Genomic DNA, 17,725 nt, shown 5'->3' with positions numbered 1-17,725 from the left:
GTTCAAAGACACAGATGGAGCTCCCATCGCCCCAATGGACACACCACCCCTGTTCCCTGCGGCAGAAGGAACGCCACTGTCAGCTTAAATCAGGACTTTAAAAACTACAAGCACTTACCTAAAATGTGATGATGGAATGATGCTTGTGTTTCAATATTGGCTTCAGAAAAGATGTTTTGGTAAGAGAAAACACCCGGAAGCCTCAGTTCTTCCGAGACTGGAGCCAGCAGGCAGGTTTTGTGCAGTATCGTAAAAAAGAAAAAGCCCGCGAGTGGTGCACGCGTGTGCCACTGCGGGCCATGGCCTATTGGTGTTTATTGCACGCACCAAGCGCGTAATCGACACCAATCGGCCATGGGCGGAGCAATGCGCCCGCCTGTGGCCTATTGCGTGCAGTCTTTCATTAAAAGACGCACACAAAGGCCAATAGCTGCCCACAAAAGGAAAAGCAAGCGTGTGCGATTCCTAGGGCAGCTTCCAAACCCCGTTTTTCACCTACTAAAGGGCTCGCGCCAGCGAGCACTGCTGCGTAGTGCAACGCAGGGCGCGAGCCCTAAAAATCACCTTTACTAAAAGATGCATCTTTAGATTCTGAGTTCAGGAATACTAAACTTTATTTTCTTTTCTGGTGCTAATGGGAAGTTATATTTATAAGATGTTATATATTAACTCCCATGCTTTCCTATGGGCCAGATAGCCTTTGAATAGTGATAAAACGAATTTGGCAGTATTTCACTATCAGGACATGCCACACACAGCAGGGCATGTCCTACCTTTCACATACACTACACCCTGCCCACAGGGGTACCTTGGGCCTACCTTAAGGGTGACTAATATGTAAGAAAAGGGAAGGGTAGGGCCTGGCAAGTGGGTACACTTGCCAAGTCGACATGCCAGTTACAAACTGCGCGCAGACCCTGCAGTGGCAGGTCTGAGTTACCTTTGAAGGGCTGCTTGTGTGGGTGGCACAACCAGTGCTGTAAGACGACTAGCATCATTTGATTGGGCACACACAGTGCACTGTACTAGGGACTGACTAGTAAATCAAATGACCAATCATGGAATCACAAATCCATAACAACAACTGACAATAGGAGCAATTGCACTTTAACACTGAACAGCAGTGAAAAAGTGCGCAGAGACTCTAAACCAACCAAAACAGAGTCAAATCGGGAGGTCAGAAAGCAAAAAGACGGGAAACACGTTCAAGATGTCGAGGCTAACAGTTGCATACATCTGTCTTAGTTTCACGAAAAAGCATTACAGGAACTTTTAAGCATAACTAGACTCGTCATATCTGTCACAAATATTATCTGGAATTTGATTCTGCCTGTTATTGCCTCTCATCTCGTTGTTTATCAGTACCTCAGTCTCTTGTGAGTCAGGACTCCATCCTCTGCAGAGCTGAGGAGCTGAGTTGAAGAGGGCTGCGGCTAGCTGGACTGGTAATCTCGGGTCACACTTTATATTAAATACTTGCATGCGCCAGGACCGTACATTGTGTGCACCCCCACCGACCCCCAAAAAACACATGCAGTGATCAGTTGTGCAAAGTTGTTAGCTTCTCATCATCCAGGACTGGCATGTGAGGGAGGCAGGGTGCGGCCAGCAGACTTGAGAGGCTGCAGGCAGAGCCTATCAGAAACAATATTATTCTGTAGCCCAGGACCCCGTGACCCTCCCCCGCAGAGAGAGAGCGTGAGGAAAAAAAGGCGTGGCATAGAAAAAAACAAAACTGCCTGCCAGCTGACTTGTACTTGTGATGCAGAAAAACAACAAGGCAAGGTCAATGCTGCCCGATCCACGTGCTGCTGCTGGCAGGTCAGTGACTGTTGCTGTTTGTGTTCAGCTCATGTGGTCTGCATAGCCTGAGGAGCTCGCGGTGACTTGATCTGAACCCAGATAAAAGATCCTGAATAATTTTTACTACTGTGACAGAAAATTGTCAGAGGCCCAGGCCGAGCTTGCCAATTTGAGTGCGCTGGCAGGCCACTTTTTTTATTTATTAGATTATAATGCGCCTTTTCATGGGGTGGTGCTGGTGATCTTACAATGCATGACTAATGAATTTTAGTGCAGGGATGCGGGTACCAGCTCTAAAATGCATTAGTCTTTAACTCCTTCACTCTCCAGATCTCCAGGCTCATTGCACTTCTCCATCATCTCATCTCCTTCTCCCAAAATACAGTAGAAGGACAGAAAATAAAAGAAGGAGAAAATAAGGAGGATCGTGTTGGAAACCCTAAGTGAGTTCCATAAGGGTGATTCCAAATCTTTAAAGAACCCATCTTCAGATGTTCTTTCAGCTTCTGAAGTTTCTTCTTATTCATATGATTCCATTCCAACTCCAGAAGGGTAAATCTGGTTCTAAGGAGAATTCACCTGATGTTTTGGCTCATGTTAGAGAAAATATGGGTTTTAAGTCTATAGAGAAGCCGTCTACCTCGCAGGATGCCGTTTTGTGTCCGTTTCAGAAACCAATCAATGCTTGGCTTCCCATTCAGCAGTTTGTGTTGGATGTCATCCAACAAGAATGGAAGTTTCCAGAAAAGTTTACCATTCCAAGATTCATGTCCATTCTTTACCCCTGGAGAAAATGGACTCTCTATAGCTGGACAATATTTATGCTGAATCTGTAGTTGCTGATCTTGTGCGTAGGTTTTGAAAAACAGAAGAAAATATTTTAAAGGACCCCGCTAATAAGCAGGTTAATTCCTCTTTGATTTTTTCAAAAAGGTTTTTATTTCATCGTAATAGTAGAGAATATTATATGACAAAAACGTGAAAAAGTGAAGGGAAAAAAATAAGTTCTACAATAATAAAGAGATATTACTAACTGATATTGAATAAATATTTATATATTTTATTTTTATACATTTCAAATATTAAGTATGGGAAAGAAAGCCGGAAGGAGAGCGGATCAAAAGGAGGGAACCCAAGGATTCAGTACCATAGAAGCATATAAATAGATAATAAGCTCCTAAACTGTGCTAGTCAACTGATCATCCAAAATAAAAATAGATATATTCAAAGGAATTACAATAAGAAACCGAATGTCAAAGGGGAACAATAGCATGGGTCAAATAGCATGTTTAAGGTGATTTTAATTTCTCTGAATTTTTTTTTAATGCTCTTTTAGAAGGTGGTAAGAGGTAACTAAAATAATTCATTGTTCTTATAACCAGTAAAGGAAATAAAAGCCCATCCAATCTATGATGATAACAAATACAATACCACCAAGTTTTGTATAAAATGGCAGAGGAACATTTCCAATTGAAAGTACTCTGTTGAAAAGCAACAACAAGTAATAAATCAAAAGATGTGTTTTTGGATAAAATAGGACCATCATCAACATCCATCAAGTGGCCAGGAAACCGACCTAGAACAGGAATGTGGAATTCCTATAGCCGACACCAAAGAGATATTGTTTGGGGTCAAGGACAACACTTTTTCATGTTTATTTTGTCCTTGGGACAAGTAGACCCAGCCCTTTGCACACAAACCTTTTGGCAGGCAGTATACAATACTATATTATAAATCAGGGAAAGGCATTGTCAGAGGGTAAAGTAATATTTCTGTCCATATGTTAATGCTATTTGAACGTGTATTTATGGTTCATGAATACAAAGCCTCTATTAGGGTGAGTGCTCTAAGGAAATGTTGTAAGCTCTTCTGGTCTCAGTATAAACATTAGTATACATGTTTGCAAAGTTTAACAATCTATGCTACGTATAATGTTCACAGAAGGCTCTCTGATTAGATGCAAATGTTTGCAGAAGCTTGAAAGCAAGATTAATAATTCTTTGCTTTCATAATAAAATATTCATTAAAGAATGCAATTTAGGGAAAAAACAACGTTTTGCTAAACTGCTGTTAAATTTGAGGTACCATTTACTTGAAGCCTCATTTAGTAAAATATTTTGATGCATGCTAGTATTTCCCAAAAATATTCATAATGGAAAGTCAGTGTAACTGGTTTCAACACAATTATGGGATACATGAAAACAAAAAAGAATTGGCAAAGCCAATAGGTCTGACATTAGTGGGCACCCTTTTAGTTTTATTAATGTGTGTCTTGTTTTGCCACAATATTTGTAAAACCTTATTCTTTTGGGAGCTACCGGGCCCTTGCCATTTTAACAAACATTGGCAAAACGCTAAAATAATTTTTGATCTAAAAAACACACATTGCCACAGCAGTTCCTGGTGCTGAACAAAACTACTTTGTGTGCTGATCTGCTTCTTGTAAAAGAGCAGAATGCTGTCACTCACAGTGTAGCCGGCTGATAGATAGTATTTTAATAAAACAAAAGGTCTTGGTGAACACCTGTCATAATTAGGAATCTAGTTGTTAAAGAAAGTCATAAAAGTGCACCTATGATATATGTCCTGGCATTAGTGCAGATTTACAGTTTTCATGAATTCACAAGAATTTACAAAAGTAGGTCAGAATATCGTACTCCTGGAAAATATTTGTGAACTGCATTTTAGCACAAACAAATATGCATGTGTTGATGTGCTCATGCGAAACTCTTTTGAGCGTTTACAAGTTCACTTTTCCCTCCAGCCATATTTTTCCCAAACCTGGAAGAAGTTTTACTTCTTTCATTGTCTGGAGTAAATTTCCTACCTTTCTCAATATGAGAAATGATTAAAGAAGAGCCAGTGAAAACCCCTAAACATGCAAGTTGGTAGTTGAATAGGACTCAAAAGAGCATTCCAACCCTGGAACTATTGCTTACCGCAACTCCACCTCCAGTATGTTTATCTGCCGAAAGGTGTCAAAATAATGAAATTGGTAGTGTTCAAAGTCTCCTTTAGTTTCAGCCATTGCATAATTAGAGAGACTTGCATAATTAGAGAGACTATTTTCAGAGCTCTTATATAATGAGACTGATGCCCTCATTTGTTGCTGCACTACATGGCACCAAAGGCACAATTGGATTTTTTTTACAGGACCAGTAGATTTATGAAGCAACATGTTCCGTGGGCAAGTAGATATTGTATTAAGTTTCACAACCCTGATAGAAATGTCCCAACTCTTTTCTTTCCCACTTTACTCTTTTAATGACTATAGTATCAGATGTGTTTGGAAGTCAAATACTCTTTGGAAAAAAAACATGGTAACATTTCTAACTTCCTCTTTTAACCCCTTCTGTGCTTCGAACGTCCAACAGTCGTCGCGTGCACTACCTCGCTGGTGCTGCGCACGACCGTTGGACGTCCGAATCCCGTTAGCGCGATCGAACATCCGCACTGGGGCGGAATGTTCGACGCGCTAAACGGGTTAAGGCATCTCCGATTTATAAACGTCTTTCACCTATAGGTTCTTTGAGAGAAAAATACAAGCTGGAAGTACTGTGGGAGGCAGATTTAGATTTTTTAGTAACCTCTACCCTTTGGGAGAAAATTGGGAGAATCTCCATAACACTTACAGAACAGCTAATATGACACAAACTGTATTCTTTATCTATTGCAGGTTATATATTATCCCTCCTAGTCTGGCTACATTCTCCCAAGAAAACACCAGTAAATGCTGGTCCTGTGATTTTCCTGTTAGTAATTTAATGCATATTCTATTTTGGTGCCTTCCCACTCTTTCTGTTTGGCACAAGGGTTGGCATCAAATTAACACAATTTTTCATTCTCACTATCCCTATAAAATTCCTATTTAAAAAGGTTTTTGCATGATCTAATGTGGCTATGCGAGCAGGTGTCTATGGTGCTTATGCTGCCCAGTCCTAGAGCGCGGACTTTAAATCCTTGTTCAAAGGAATGTAAGATGGCACTTACTGTTCAGACCTATTGGATCAGCAAGTGAAATTAATTTCAGATATTTCTTTAGATGTTATTATATCTGCCATTCTGGCATTTATAACCACCAGATGCAATCTTTTTCTGAAAGTTTGAAACCATGGCCTAAATGGCCAGCAAGGCAAGCTGGGAGGCTAAAGGGCCGGTTTTGACGCTTGGAGGCTGGTTTCGACCTCTAGATGTGGTGGTGAATGTTACGTGATCCCGGAGGCAATTCGAAGGAGTTCCTCTGGTTCTAGTGCGCACTAGCACATCTGCACATATGGACTGAATTTATAATTGTTGCCAGGGCTGTTTTAAGTTCATAGTCTGGCCCTGATTGGAACACAGATTCAGCGCAGCGGTCAACCGCCTTTAGGATGCCCTTTGTTTGGTTCTGATCTAGAGGATAAACGTCATTGTCTATTCCAGGAAAGGAAACATTCTTCTTTCAGAAAGGAACCTTCCCTGTGTTCCAAGTTTTGAAAGTGGAAATCGTTTTGACTATCTTCAAGGAGACAGTTTCCTGGTCAGTCATAAAGGGGTCAAGGGAAACAGACTACCTTTCGTTCCTTCCGAAAACAGAAAGAGTATACAGCAACCAAAGATCAACACTCCTGACTGTGCCGGGTTGGAAGAGGTTGGCCTGCAACCAAAGATTGAAGGACGATTAGGGAAAATTTTCTCTGCCTGGCAACTGATTGCAGCAGACAAATGGGTTCTCAATGTAGTGAAGCAACAATATCAAATTGCGTTCCTGTAGTCACCAGAGGATTCAAAGACCATTCCTTTGCCTCTTCCAAGAGACTTTCTTAAGAAGGAGGTCCTTCTTGGAAGGATAGCAATACTCGTTTGATAGAGAAGCAATTTGTCCAGTTCCTCTGAAGGAGAAGGGCCTGAGGGTCTGTTCGATTTTGTATTTCTAGGGAAGAAAACTACAGAAGGCTTTTTCCTAGTTATAGATCTGAAGAACTTAAATTATTTTATTCAAGACATCAAGTTCGAAATATAGACTTTACAACTAATAATTTCTTTGCTCCTGTCAAATCATTTCATGATTACACTAGTCTTATGGACGCTTACTTGCGCATTCCGATAGTCAAGATTAATTGGAAATATCTGAGGTTTGCGATCAGCAGCCCAAGGAACATGGAACCAGGAATGTACACGCAGGTACATGGTTCTATATTCCAAGCAGGGATAAGAGCCCGAGGGGAACAACAAAACAACAACAAAAGGACATGGGGAAGAGAAAGAATGGAACCAAATATAAAGCAGGAAAAATCAAGACAAGTATCTAGTAGGTATAAACCTAGGCCTGTTATTTCCTTTTACTCTCTATGCTACAGAATGGGCAGGATGAGAGGAGTTACTATTGGAATTGGGAGAGTCACTCAATAGTAAAGCTTTATTACTGTCTGTGCTAAACCCTAGAGACCTACATTTAGCAACTCTCCTAACATGCAACACTCTTCCATCCTACACTATTCTTGCAAACCTTAACAATCTTGATGGAATGACTAAACTTGGAAACCCCCTTTGCCAAGAAACCAGGTTTTTGAATCCTAGCCCACTCTCCTACAGTAAAATCAGGTACCTTCACATTCATTTTAGAGTCAAACAAGGCTTTCATCTTGTCTTGCCTTTCTTCCACACGCTTAGCGACAAGATTAACATCAATGCCGTCATCAGCCTTGTTAAGTTTCTTAATCCACCAAGGGCAAATATCTGAAGTAGGTTCTCTGCCCTTCAAAAGTCTGAAAAGGCTCACTCCCTTCACAGAGTGGGTAGTGATACGGTGCATCCACAACCTCTTCCTTACCAAATCCCTCCATGGTTCACTGGACATGCAAGCAGATTGAATACCATCCTTAAGAACGCAGTTAAATTCTCCACTTGGCCATTCTCCCTCGGTTCGTACAGAGAAGTGGTCATATGCTTAATGCTACACATATGGCGGAAACTCTCCATCTCCAGAGATGTGAGTTGTACCCCGTTGTCTGTCACTAGAACTTCGGGGAACCCCTCACGCGCAAAAACTTCTTTAAAAAAAAGTAATGATGACCTGAGTGGAGGCGCTAGCCACAAACTATACTTCTGGCCACTTGGAATGGTAGTCTATCATGACAAGCGCGAAACGGGCATTAGTAGGCAAATGTCTAAAAGGACTCGAAACATCAAAGATTACCTTTTGCCAAGGACACTGTGGCCAAGAGACAGGCTTCAGAGGGGCAGAGGAAACCTGGAGCATCTTGTCACTACTGATGCAGTTGGGACATTCTCTTTCAGCTCTATCCACCATTTTGTCAAGACCAGGCCACCAAAAATTGGCCCGGATAAGGCGTTTCATGGAGGACATACCTAGGTGTCTCTGATGGGCAAGTGAGAACATCTTCTTTTTCATGGAAACAGGAGGAAAGATCTTTCCTCCTTTGAAGAGCAATCCACCATCCTCTTCAATCTCATTAGAGACATGACAAAAAGGAGCAATTTCAACAGTGGCAGATTTTTCTTTGGGCCAACTCTTCTTCTAAACACTCAATAATTAGCAGACCCACTACATCATTTTTCATTTCTGTGACCCACTCAGATTCTGGCAAACACAAAAGTTAATGAGAAACAAAATCCTTGATAGTGGCAACTATATCCACTTCTTGTTCATCAAAAGAAACACAAACCTCAGAATAGGGTAATCTGGATAGGAAATCGGCAGTAACATTGCTCTTGCTGGGGACATAAACAACCTCAAAATCATATTCCTGTAATCTGGAAGTGAGACCAGCAATATGAGCTGTAGAGTTCCATCCCCCCAGGAGATAAGATACCAACAAGGGGCTTATGAAGTGTAAATCTGTTTCCCCACACATAGTTGCGGAAATGGTTGATGGCCCAAATGTACGATAACAATTCTCTCTCGATGACTTCTGTGAGGAAATAAGGACAGGCATCACCCAATATTTTGAGGAGAATGAGGGGACCGCATCAACACTGGCACTAGAATGTTACTCCTTTAAGGTAGTGGTGCAGGGCCTATGTATTACTAAATTGGTGGGGGTGCGGAAGACACTCGTGTCAGACGTAGAGACTGCTGAGCAGCGGCTGTGGATAGCCGAGAAGGCTCGTCCTGAGGACCCGAGTGTGCACAGGGAAGTTTTAGAAGCGAGGGAGGCTGTAACAAACCAGGTGGAGCGGTTGTGCTGCTTTGATCACAGATCCTATCTGGCGAGGGTGCACGCGAAAGGGGATAAAGCAGGTACTTTACTAGCATGGCTAGCTAACCCGAACCCCGGGGTTCATCTATATTGGGCCTGACAGCGCCGACGGGGGGGTTAGTGTATACCCAATAGGGGATCAACGGGTTGTTTTTTGATTATTATACTAAACTCTATCAGAGTAAAATGCGAGCTGTGGGGGACATTGTGGGGGATTTTTTATCAGATTTGGTTCTGCCGCACCGTGACGAGGAGCAAGCGGATATGTTAGGACAAGAGATTATGATTGGAGAAATACGGGGTGCAATTAAGCATATGGCACGCAACATAACCCCGGGGGTAGATGGGCTGCCCATAGAGTTTTACGCAGCTTATGTTGATTGCTTAGCGCCACGGTTGCTTGCGATGTTCCAAGCAGCGTGGACAATGTGTATGTTGCCGACTTTTACTCTGGAAACTGGTATTATCCCTCTACTGAAACCCGGGAGGGACCCCACAGATAGGACGGCCTACCTCCCGCTCTCCATGTTAACCACTGATTACAAAATTTTGAGTAAGATACTTGCCACACGACTCCTTCCCTATATGGTGCAATTGGTCCATATTGACCAAGCAGGATTTATCCCCACTCGGGACACAGCTATTAACGTATGATGTTTGCTTCGTATTTCAGGGGAAGATCATAGTCATATACCTTCGGCGACGGTCCCTTTGGTGGATATTGAAAAGGCGTTTGACAGTTTGGAGTGGCCATATTTATTTTAGGTTATGCGAACGATGGGTCTAGGGGAGGAAGTGAACAGAGATCCTTTATAGATCTGCGACAGCTCGGGTACGGACGGGGTGACCATTTCCTCTTCCTGCTCGGTGAGGCGGGGCATACGACAGGGGTTCCCACTCTCACCTCTGCTGTTTGCGTTGGCTATAGAACCATTGGCTGCACAGGCCAGATCGGAGCAACTCTATGTGGGTCTGGATATACGCGGGGTTAAGCAGTATATATCGCTTTATGCAGATGATTTACTCATGTTCCTGGCTGATGCGGAGGAAGCTCTGCATGGGGCAACGTCACTACTGCGCACATTTGGCGAGGTCTCAGGACTAAAGGTGAACTGGGCGAAAACCTGCCTGTTCCCTGTAGATGCGTCAATGGCGTGCCCCGCGCTGCTGGAGGGAGCTACATGGGAACCTTGTTGCTTGCCTTACCTTGGAACCAATATTTATCACAAGCAAGAAGACCTGTTGGAAGGTAATATAGGCGGAGCGTTGAGAGGAGTTAAAGGTAGTCTAGCGTTCTGGAGTACTCTGCCAGTATCGGTAGCGGGGAGGGTGGCACTCCTGAAGATGGTAGCGCTCCCCCGGCTGTTGTATTATTTCAGGACGCTGACGATTTGGATACCAGGCTCATTCTTCAAAACGCTCCGTTCTGTAGTGGGAGGATTCTTGTGGGGGAATGGTAGACACCGGGCGGCTTTGCCCACCATGATGTGACCGTGAGCTGAGGGAGGGTTGGCATTCCCTGATTTTGAGCTATATTACTTAGCCGCACAACTGCAATGGCTTACCCAGGCGGTGACTAGAGAGTTCAGGGGTCCGGATGGCCAGGTGGGTCGGTGGATCTCACGTCATGTGTTATCCTTTATTGTTCTTCAACAACGGTTGCACCTTGGGGCACTATTCCTTGAGGAGAGGACGCTGAGATTGTGCTGGAACCGGACCCATCATAGAGGTGCGACTGCCCGCCCATTCGCTCCGGAGATACCCTTGGGAATGTGTACGGCTTGGCCGCGTGGGAGGAGTTGTGGGTGCTAGTATTAGGGGACATATATGAGGACGGAGCTCTTTTACCCTACCAAACTCTACAGGACAGATCCGTCCTTCCCAGAGGAGATTATATATTGCATTCCGCCTTGGTGTCTGCAATTCAACGTCACTGGGGTGAGGGATTATCAGAACCGCAGACCTCCATGGTATGCCAATATGTAGTAATGGCGGCCGGGACCTTTAAAGCCATAACAGGTTTATATAGGAGGATGGTGAGTGAAGAAACCAAATCATTGGTTCCGACAAAGAGAGAACAATGTCGTCCGCGTACAGGCTAACAGTGTGGACATCGCCCCCAAATTTAATCCCTGTGATAAGAAGGTGCTTCCGAATTCTAAGAGCGAGAGGCTCCATGTAGAGCGCGAACAGAAGGGGAGACAGGGGGCATCCCTGCAGGGTGCCTCTACTAATAGGGAAACGGCAGGACGTATATCCATTGACACGGACTGTCGCCATAGGCAGACGATAACAGTTCAGGATCCGTGTTCCAAATTTCTCCCCGAACCCAGCGGCCATCAGAACCATTTCCAAATAAGGCCAGTGCACCCTGTCAAAGGCTTTTTCGGCATCTATGGCGAAAAGCATATATTCACCATGGGTACGGGACGCCTTCTCTATCAATTGAAGGATGCGCTTAGTGTTGTCGCTAGTCTGCCTCTGGGGGACAAATTCAGCTTGGTCAGGCTCGACAAGTTGGACCATGTATGGCGCCAGATGGGCCGCCAGTATGCTAGTTGTTGGACTTGGCCCTTCTGGCAGGTTCACCTCTGAACTTTTTGCATTTGAACTCTGAAATAATTATAATGATTTCTGGTCTTGGCGCACTTTAGCACTGTGGCGCAGTGTAAAGTGCGTGCCCTCTCTGAGTGCGTGTGTGAGATAGGCCTGTCCTCCCGTAGGAATGCATGGGGAATGTGTGTGTCCCTGGTAGTTCCTGATGCGTGGGGAGTACAGATACGAGTTTGGTATGTGCGGACTCGTGTGATTAAATGCTGCGCAATGATGTATGCAGCGTGATTGTGTCTAGTGTGGAAGTGCCACTCCTAGAAGTTGGCATGTTTGTGTAATTTGTATCTGGCGTGTGATTGGCTGGAGCTGGCTGGTGAGCCTGGCTCCAGGAGTCAGGATGGGTCTGCCCCGGTGATGAGTGTTGAGATTAGCATGCTGATGTGAGGGAAGGGTGCACCTGGGACCTGAATAGTGTTGGGCTTTCCCCACACATTGTTGACTCCGCCCTCTGTGGTGCGACTGATGTCCCTAGCCGGGCCAGTGAATAGTGAGAGGGGCTGAGCACATCAAGAATGCTCCAATAACCAGCTGCGTCTGGTTTTGCCCCCACCCTACACCCCAGAGACAAAGGGATTTTCTGTATAAAATGAGGCTGTGACCTCATGTTCAATGTTCTTGTTTCTGACTGGAATCTACCAGGGGCATGCTGCTGCTGGGGCCCAGGGAAGGCTTGCCTCCCTGGGCCCTGCCCTGCCCCTGATGCCCTGGATGCTGGAGGACTCTTTGGGACCCCTCTGCCTTGCCTGGGGGACTGGAGGACTTTTCCTTGCTGGGGAGCTGGTTTCTCTAATTCTTGGCCCCAGGACCTTGCTGCATCTTTTTAGCACCCTGGTAGTGCTTTACTCTTTATTTCAGGACCTCTGGTTAACTTTAGTGCCCTGGGAGCGCTGTGTGCATTATTCCTGCTTATTTGTTTAATTACCCCGCTTATCTGGACGTTCTAAAGGCAGGAGCCTACCCTGCATTGTGACGGTGGTTTCCTTGAACCCACGCGGGTGCCACCCCGCTTATTTAATTATTTAAAGTCGGGTGCCCACCCCGATTATGGCCTCATCTTGATTTAGCCTGTCCGAGGGAGCCTACCCCTCAATTTCTGTCCTCGAATGATGACGCTGCCGCCCGCGGCCCGCCTGACTGTGGGCGGGTCCGCAGGACGGAAGTGACGCGTGCAGCCCGGAAGTGGGATTGCAAGCGAGGTCGGGAACCCACCCCGCCTCCTCGAGCCCCGAAAAGAGAAGAAGCCAAGTCCTCCCGCGGCCCGGGGCTCCCGTGAGCTGTGGAGAGCCCCGGGGCCGCCAGCAGGGAAGAGGACGCAGCGAGAGTGGTGCAGGGGCTCCCATGCGATGGAGGGAGCCCCGGGAGAATTGTGCCTTAGGTCAGCGGGGCTCTAGTGTGGAAGAGAGAGTCCCGCCTTTGGCCCCCAGCCCCGGAGACAGAGTGCTGCCGTCGCCCCAGCCGGTGAGTGTTCAAGGGAGCTGGGGGGGAGAGAGACGGAACCCGAGCTGCCCTTGCGTGCAGCGGGCCTCTCCAACATGTAGATCGTGGCAGGGAGGGCCCAGCGGGGTCCCCAAGTCTCTGGCTGTGTCTGGGTGCTCTGTCAGCACCCGGGCGGCCCCACGTGCGGGAGGGCCGCCCCAACGTCCTGGGGGCAGTTGATTTCTAGAGCCCACAAGGCTCCCTGGGGGCTTGTTTGTGTTAGAACCGGGAAGGCTCCCACGATGGCCCATATCTGTTTTAAAAGTCCCTGTAAGGGGCTTGGGGGGCCATGGTTATTTGAAAGGCCCCAAAAGGGCCTGTGCAGAGCCCAGTGTGGCTCCAAGCAGTGGCGCAGTAGTATTTCAGGAGCCAGTGTGCTCCAAGGCCCCTATGTGTCTTACTAGAGCCCAGAAGGCTCCCACGTGCCCAGCCTCTGTCCTGAGGGCTAGCAAGAGCCCTGTCGCAGTTCTGATTCACAGCTGCCCATCAAGTAGTGGGCAGCTGCACCGTTTAGGTTCCTTTTCTCCGTAGGGGACATGTACTTTGGACTTAGGAGTGAGACGCAATCCTTCATCCCTACCTTGGCCTTCCCCAGCTGCACAGCACTTAGTGCCAGCTGCAGCGTGTAGGCCCGGTTCTGTCCCTGTCCCCAGCTGCCCAGCAAGTAGTAGGCAGCTGCTACGTTTAGGTTTTGGTGCAGTGGTGCGACCTGGACTTTGATGTGAGTTATGTGCTACATGTGATTGCTGCGCTAAATGTGATTTCTGTGATATCATTATTCATGCGCTAATGCTGTGGGTGTTAGGAAATGTTCTGTGTGTAGTATGTTTTGCGCACCCTGTGTTCTGGTACCTCTGAATGTGTTTTTATGCATCATGTACAAAGTTGCTTACCCTGTATTCTGGTACCTCTGAATGTGTTTTTATGCATCATGTACAAAGTTGCTCACCCTGTGTTCTGGTACCTCTGAATGTGTTTTATGGATCATGTACAAAGTTGCTCACTCTGTGTTCTGGTACCTCTGAATGTGTTCTTATGTATCATGTACATAGCTGTTTCCCTACACCGCTGAATGTGTTTATGCGTCATGTGTCTTATACACCGCTGAATGTGTTTCTGCATCATGTGTCTTCCCTACACCTCTGAATGTGTTTATACGTCATGTGTCTTATACACCACTGAATGTGTTTATGTATCATGTGTCTCCCCTACACCTCTGAATGTGTTTTTATGCATCATGTGTAAAGCTTCTGACCTATACCCCTAAATGTATTTTTATGCTTGGGTGGTTGTGTTTCCTAGTATAGTTATGCTAGTGAGGTCATGGTTCCCTGCATGATATTTTCCTAAGGCGGTTAGGGTTGCGTAGGTGGTACTTACCTTTTATTAGTGGTTACTGGTTGTGTGCTACATTTACTATTTTGTGCTTAAAACTATCCCCAAGGGCTTGATACTGAGCTTGCCCCCTGACCAGAGTCCCAGGACCAGTGGACTCTATTGTGCCTTCCCTAACAAATTGCTGGAACTTGTCTGATCTCCTTGGGCCGCTGGGGCCTCGCCTGAAGTGTGCCTCGCTCACTCCCCTGCAGCTCGTGCCTGGCCGCCCCCGTGTAGAGCCGCACCGCTCCTTGTGAAGCCGTGCTCTGCTCCGCCTGGGCCCCCCGCATCCTGCACCTCGGCAGCTTGTGCCTGGGCCGCTCTCATGCCTCGAGCCGCGCCGCTCTCCTCTGAGCCGCGTCCGCTTCGCTGGGCCGCCCGCATCCTGCCCCCCTTCCTCCTCTGAGCCCCACACCTAGGTCGCCCCAGCCAAACGTTTGTAGCACGCCGGCCGCCCGCTCAGGCCTACTGAGGAGATCACTCGCATTATCCCGCGCAACCAGAATGGAAGGTACAGTCAGTATCCGCTGCCAGTTATTATATGTTCTAAAAGTGTTACTTCTAAAAGTGCTAATTTTACCAAAAGCCAGTTCTAAAAGTGATTATTCCTGACAGTGGTCCAGGTGGCCCTGTCCCATGTATATAATCCCCTGGAAATCCTGCCCGTGCCTCTGACACATTGTAAAGTATGTGGTTATTATCTAATGTGTTTTGTAATACAAAGGCTATTTTTAGCTTGAGACGGGAGATTGCCGAAATAACCTCTTCCGTTTGTATGGGCCTATCGAGGAAGTCGGCCTGTGACTGAGACAGAGAGGGCATACCGGCCGCAGCGATATAGTCAGCACTATGGGAAGCATCCAAGCGGTCCCCCGTGTACAAGTCCGCGTAGAAGTCCCGGGACACTTCAGCAATGGCTGCGTCTTCCAAGACGATTCCACCTCCAAGCTTACGGATGCTCCGCACTCCTTGGCACTGTCGCTGCTCCCTTAACTTATTAGCCAGGAGGCGGCCACATCTGTCACCCCCAGTGTAGAAGGAATGGCGGAGCCTGAGAGCTGCAAATTCAGCTTTATCCTGGTCTAAGGCGCAAGTTGTTTCCGCTCAGTCCATAACTGCCACCAAGCGCGGAAGCCCTGGTACGCTGGAGTAGCAGCTCAAGCTCAGACACCCGCTGTGTGAGTTCTGCCCTCTTGCGGCTCCGCTCCTGGTTTTGAGCAGGGGAAATCGCAATGAATTCCCCCCGTAGGACCGCCTTTAGAGCCGTCCACTGGATTGCTAAAGAGGTGTCGGGGTTAGTGTTAAGGGTTAGAAAGTTAGATATAGCCCCCTGAATCTGCTCGGTCACTTTGTGTTTATTTATTTATTTATTTATTTACTGGTTGGTTTATACCGCGCTAGGATCACCTCCCAAAGGAGTATCTCCGCGCCTTGAAAACCTTTTCAGCTTGTGGCAGTAGGTACACAGATATCACTAGTTGGAGAATAGGAAGGTTTTTAACTGTTTTCTGAACGGGAGATAGTCCTGGCAGAGTCTCAAAGAGAGAGGGAGGCTGTTCCACAACCTTGGTCCGGCTATGGATAGCGCCCTTCCACCTTGCCTGGTCTTTCTAGCTCTTGGGACCTGTAGTAAGGCTTGATCACTAGATCTCAGGGACCGTACAGGTTTATAGAGGGAGAATCTGCTGTTTAGATACTCGGGCCCTCTGTTCTGGAGGCTCTTATGTATAGTACATCCAATCTTGTACTTCACCCTTTGTTTAATGGGTAGCCAATGTAAGGTGTTCAAAAGAGGCTTCGATGGTGTGCGGGGGGGCTTATTTAGTACAAGACGGGCCGCAGTGTTCTGGACTACTTGCAATCTCGCAATAACTCCCTCATTTGCTGATAGGAGCATCCTGTTGCAGTAGTCCAGACGACTCAGTATTAGGGCCTGCACTAATGTTCTTCTAGTTGAGTCAGGGAGCATAGGGAAGACTTTCCTCAGCATGGCGATCACATGGAAGCATGAGCTCACTACTTGGTTGCTGTATTGTTTCAGGGAGAGCTCCTGATCCAGGCGCACGCCGAGATTTTTTACCACCTGCTTTGGCTCTGGGACTGGGCCTAGATCTTGCGGCCACCAGTCTGGGGACCATAGGAGCTTTGCCTCACCGAACAGCATCACTTCCGTTTTTGCAACGTTACATTGCAGGAAGTTAGATGCCATCCAGTGGGCCACTGCCTTCATCCCCGAGGAGAAAGAGTTACTGACCGACTCTGTGAGATGTTTGAACGGGAAGAGGAGTTGGGTGTCGGTGTTGGTGCAAAAGAGTGTCACGCAGGCGCCACTGCCTCGGGGGCCGGGAGGAGCGCAGGAGCCGAAATGTGGCCAAGACTGGGGAGTGATCCAATAGTGATGCCGTCAAGATTTCGGCGCCAGCGGCCGAGGCTTGAAGAGAGGTGGAGCAGAGAAAGTAATCTAAGCGTGCGTATGTCTTGTGAGCTCCTGAGAACGTATAGCTGCGGGTGCGCGGGTGGAAATGCCGCCACAGGTCAAAGAGCCCTAGGTCACTCATGTGAGTCTGTCCTGCTTGCGGGAGAACACCCACCTGCGTCCTCCGTTGGCAAGAGCGGTCTAACTCATTGTCAAATACCAGATTAAGGTCAGTCTGAGGCAGAAGCTGCTTCTCCCAAGGGCAGTATGTAGGAACTTGGCTTGCGCCTCGTTGGGAGCGTAGAGGGATCCAATAACCAGAGTCATACCCCCCAGAGAGAATTGATATGTAAGGAGACAGCCTTTTATCTCTGCTTCCTTCCGTATTACCCTACCGGTAAATGAACGAGAGACCAATATGGCCACCACTGCAGTCTTAGAAGTGCCAGAGGAAAATAGCTATGTGGGAAAATATTTGGACCGTAGCCTGTGGTGGTCTTTAGTGAGAAGGTGTGTCTCCTGGAGGAGGCAGATATCCGCCTTTGCTTGCTCTAGATAATTAAGCACTGCCCTACGTTTGATCTGGTTATTCAGACCCTTCACATTAAGGGTTAGGACCTTAAGTGTGTTGTGTGCCATCTTATGAGACAACGAGGGACCCTGGGGCTATACCTGCCGCCCATTACTATAAGCGGAAGGGGGAAGGCGATGCCACAGAAGGCATGAGGGGGAGACGCTGCGGCGGAAGAGCAGGTGGAGGTGGACGAGGGACCCCAACCCAAAAGAAAACCCCAGAACCCCATGACCAAGTCCGGGGTCAGAACCATAAACAAACAAA

This window comes from Lissotriton vulgaris, chromosome 6 (assembly GCF_964263255.1).
Source record: "Lissotriton vulgaris chromosome 6, aLisVul1.2, whole genome shotgun sequence".
In the NCBI taxonomy this organism is placed as follows: domain Eukaryota; kingdom Metazoa; phylum Chordata; class Amphibia; order Caudata; family Salamandridae; genus Lissotriton; species Lissotriton vulgaris.
This window is presented reverse-complemented; position numbering follows the sequence as displayed.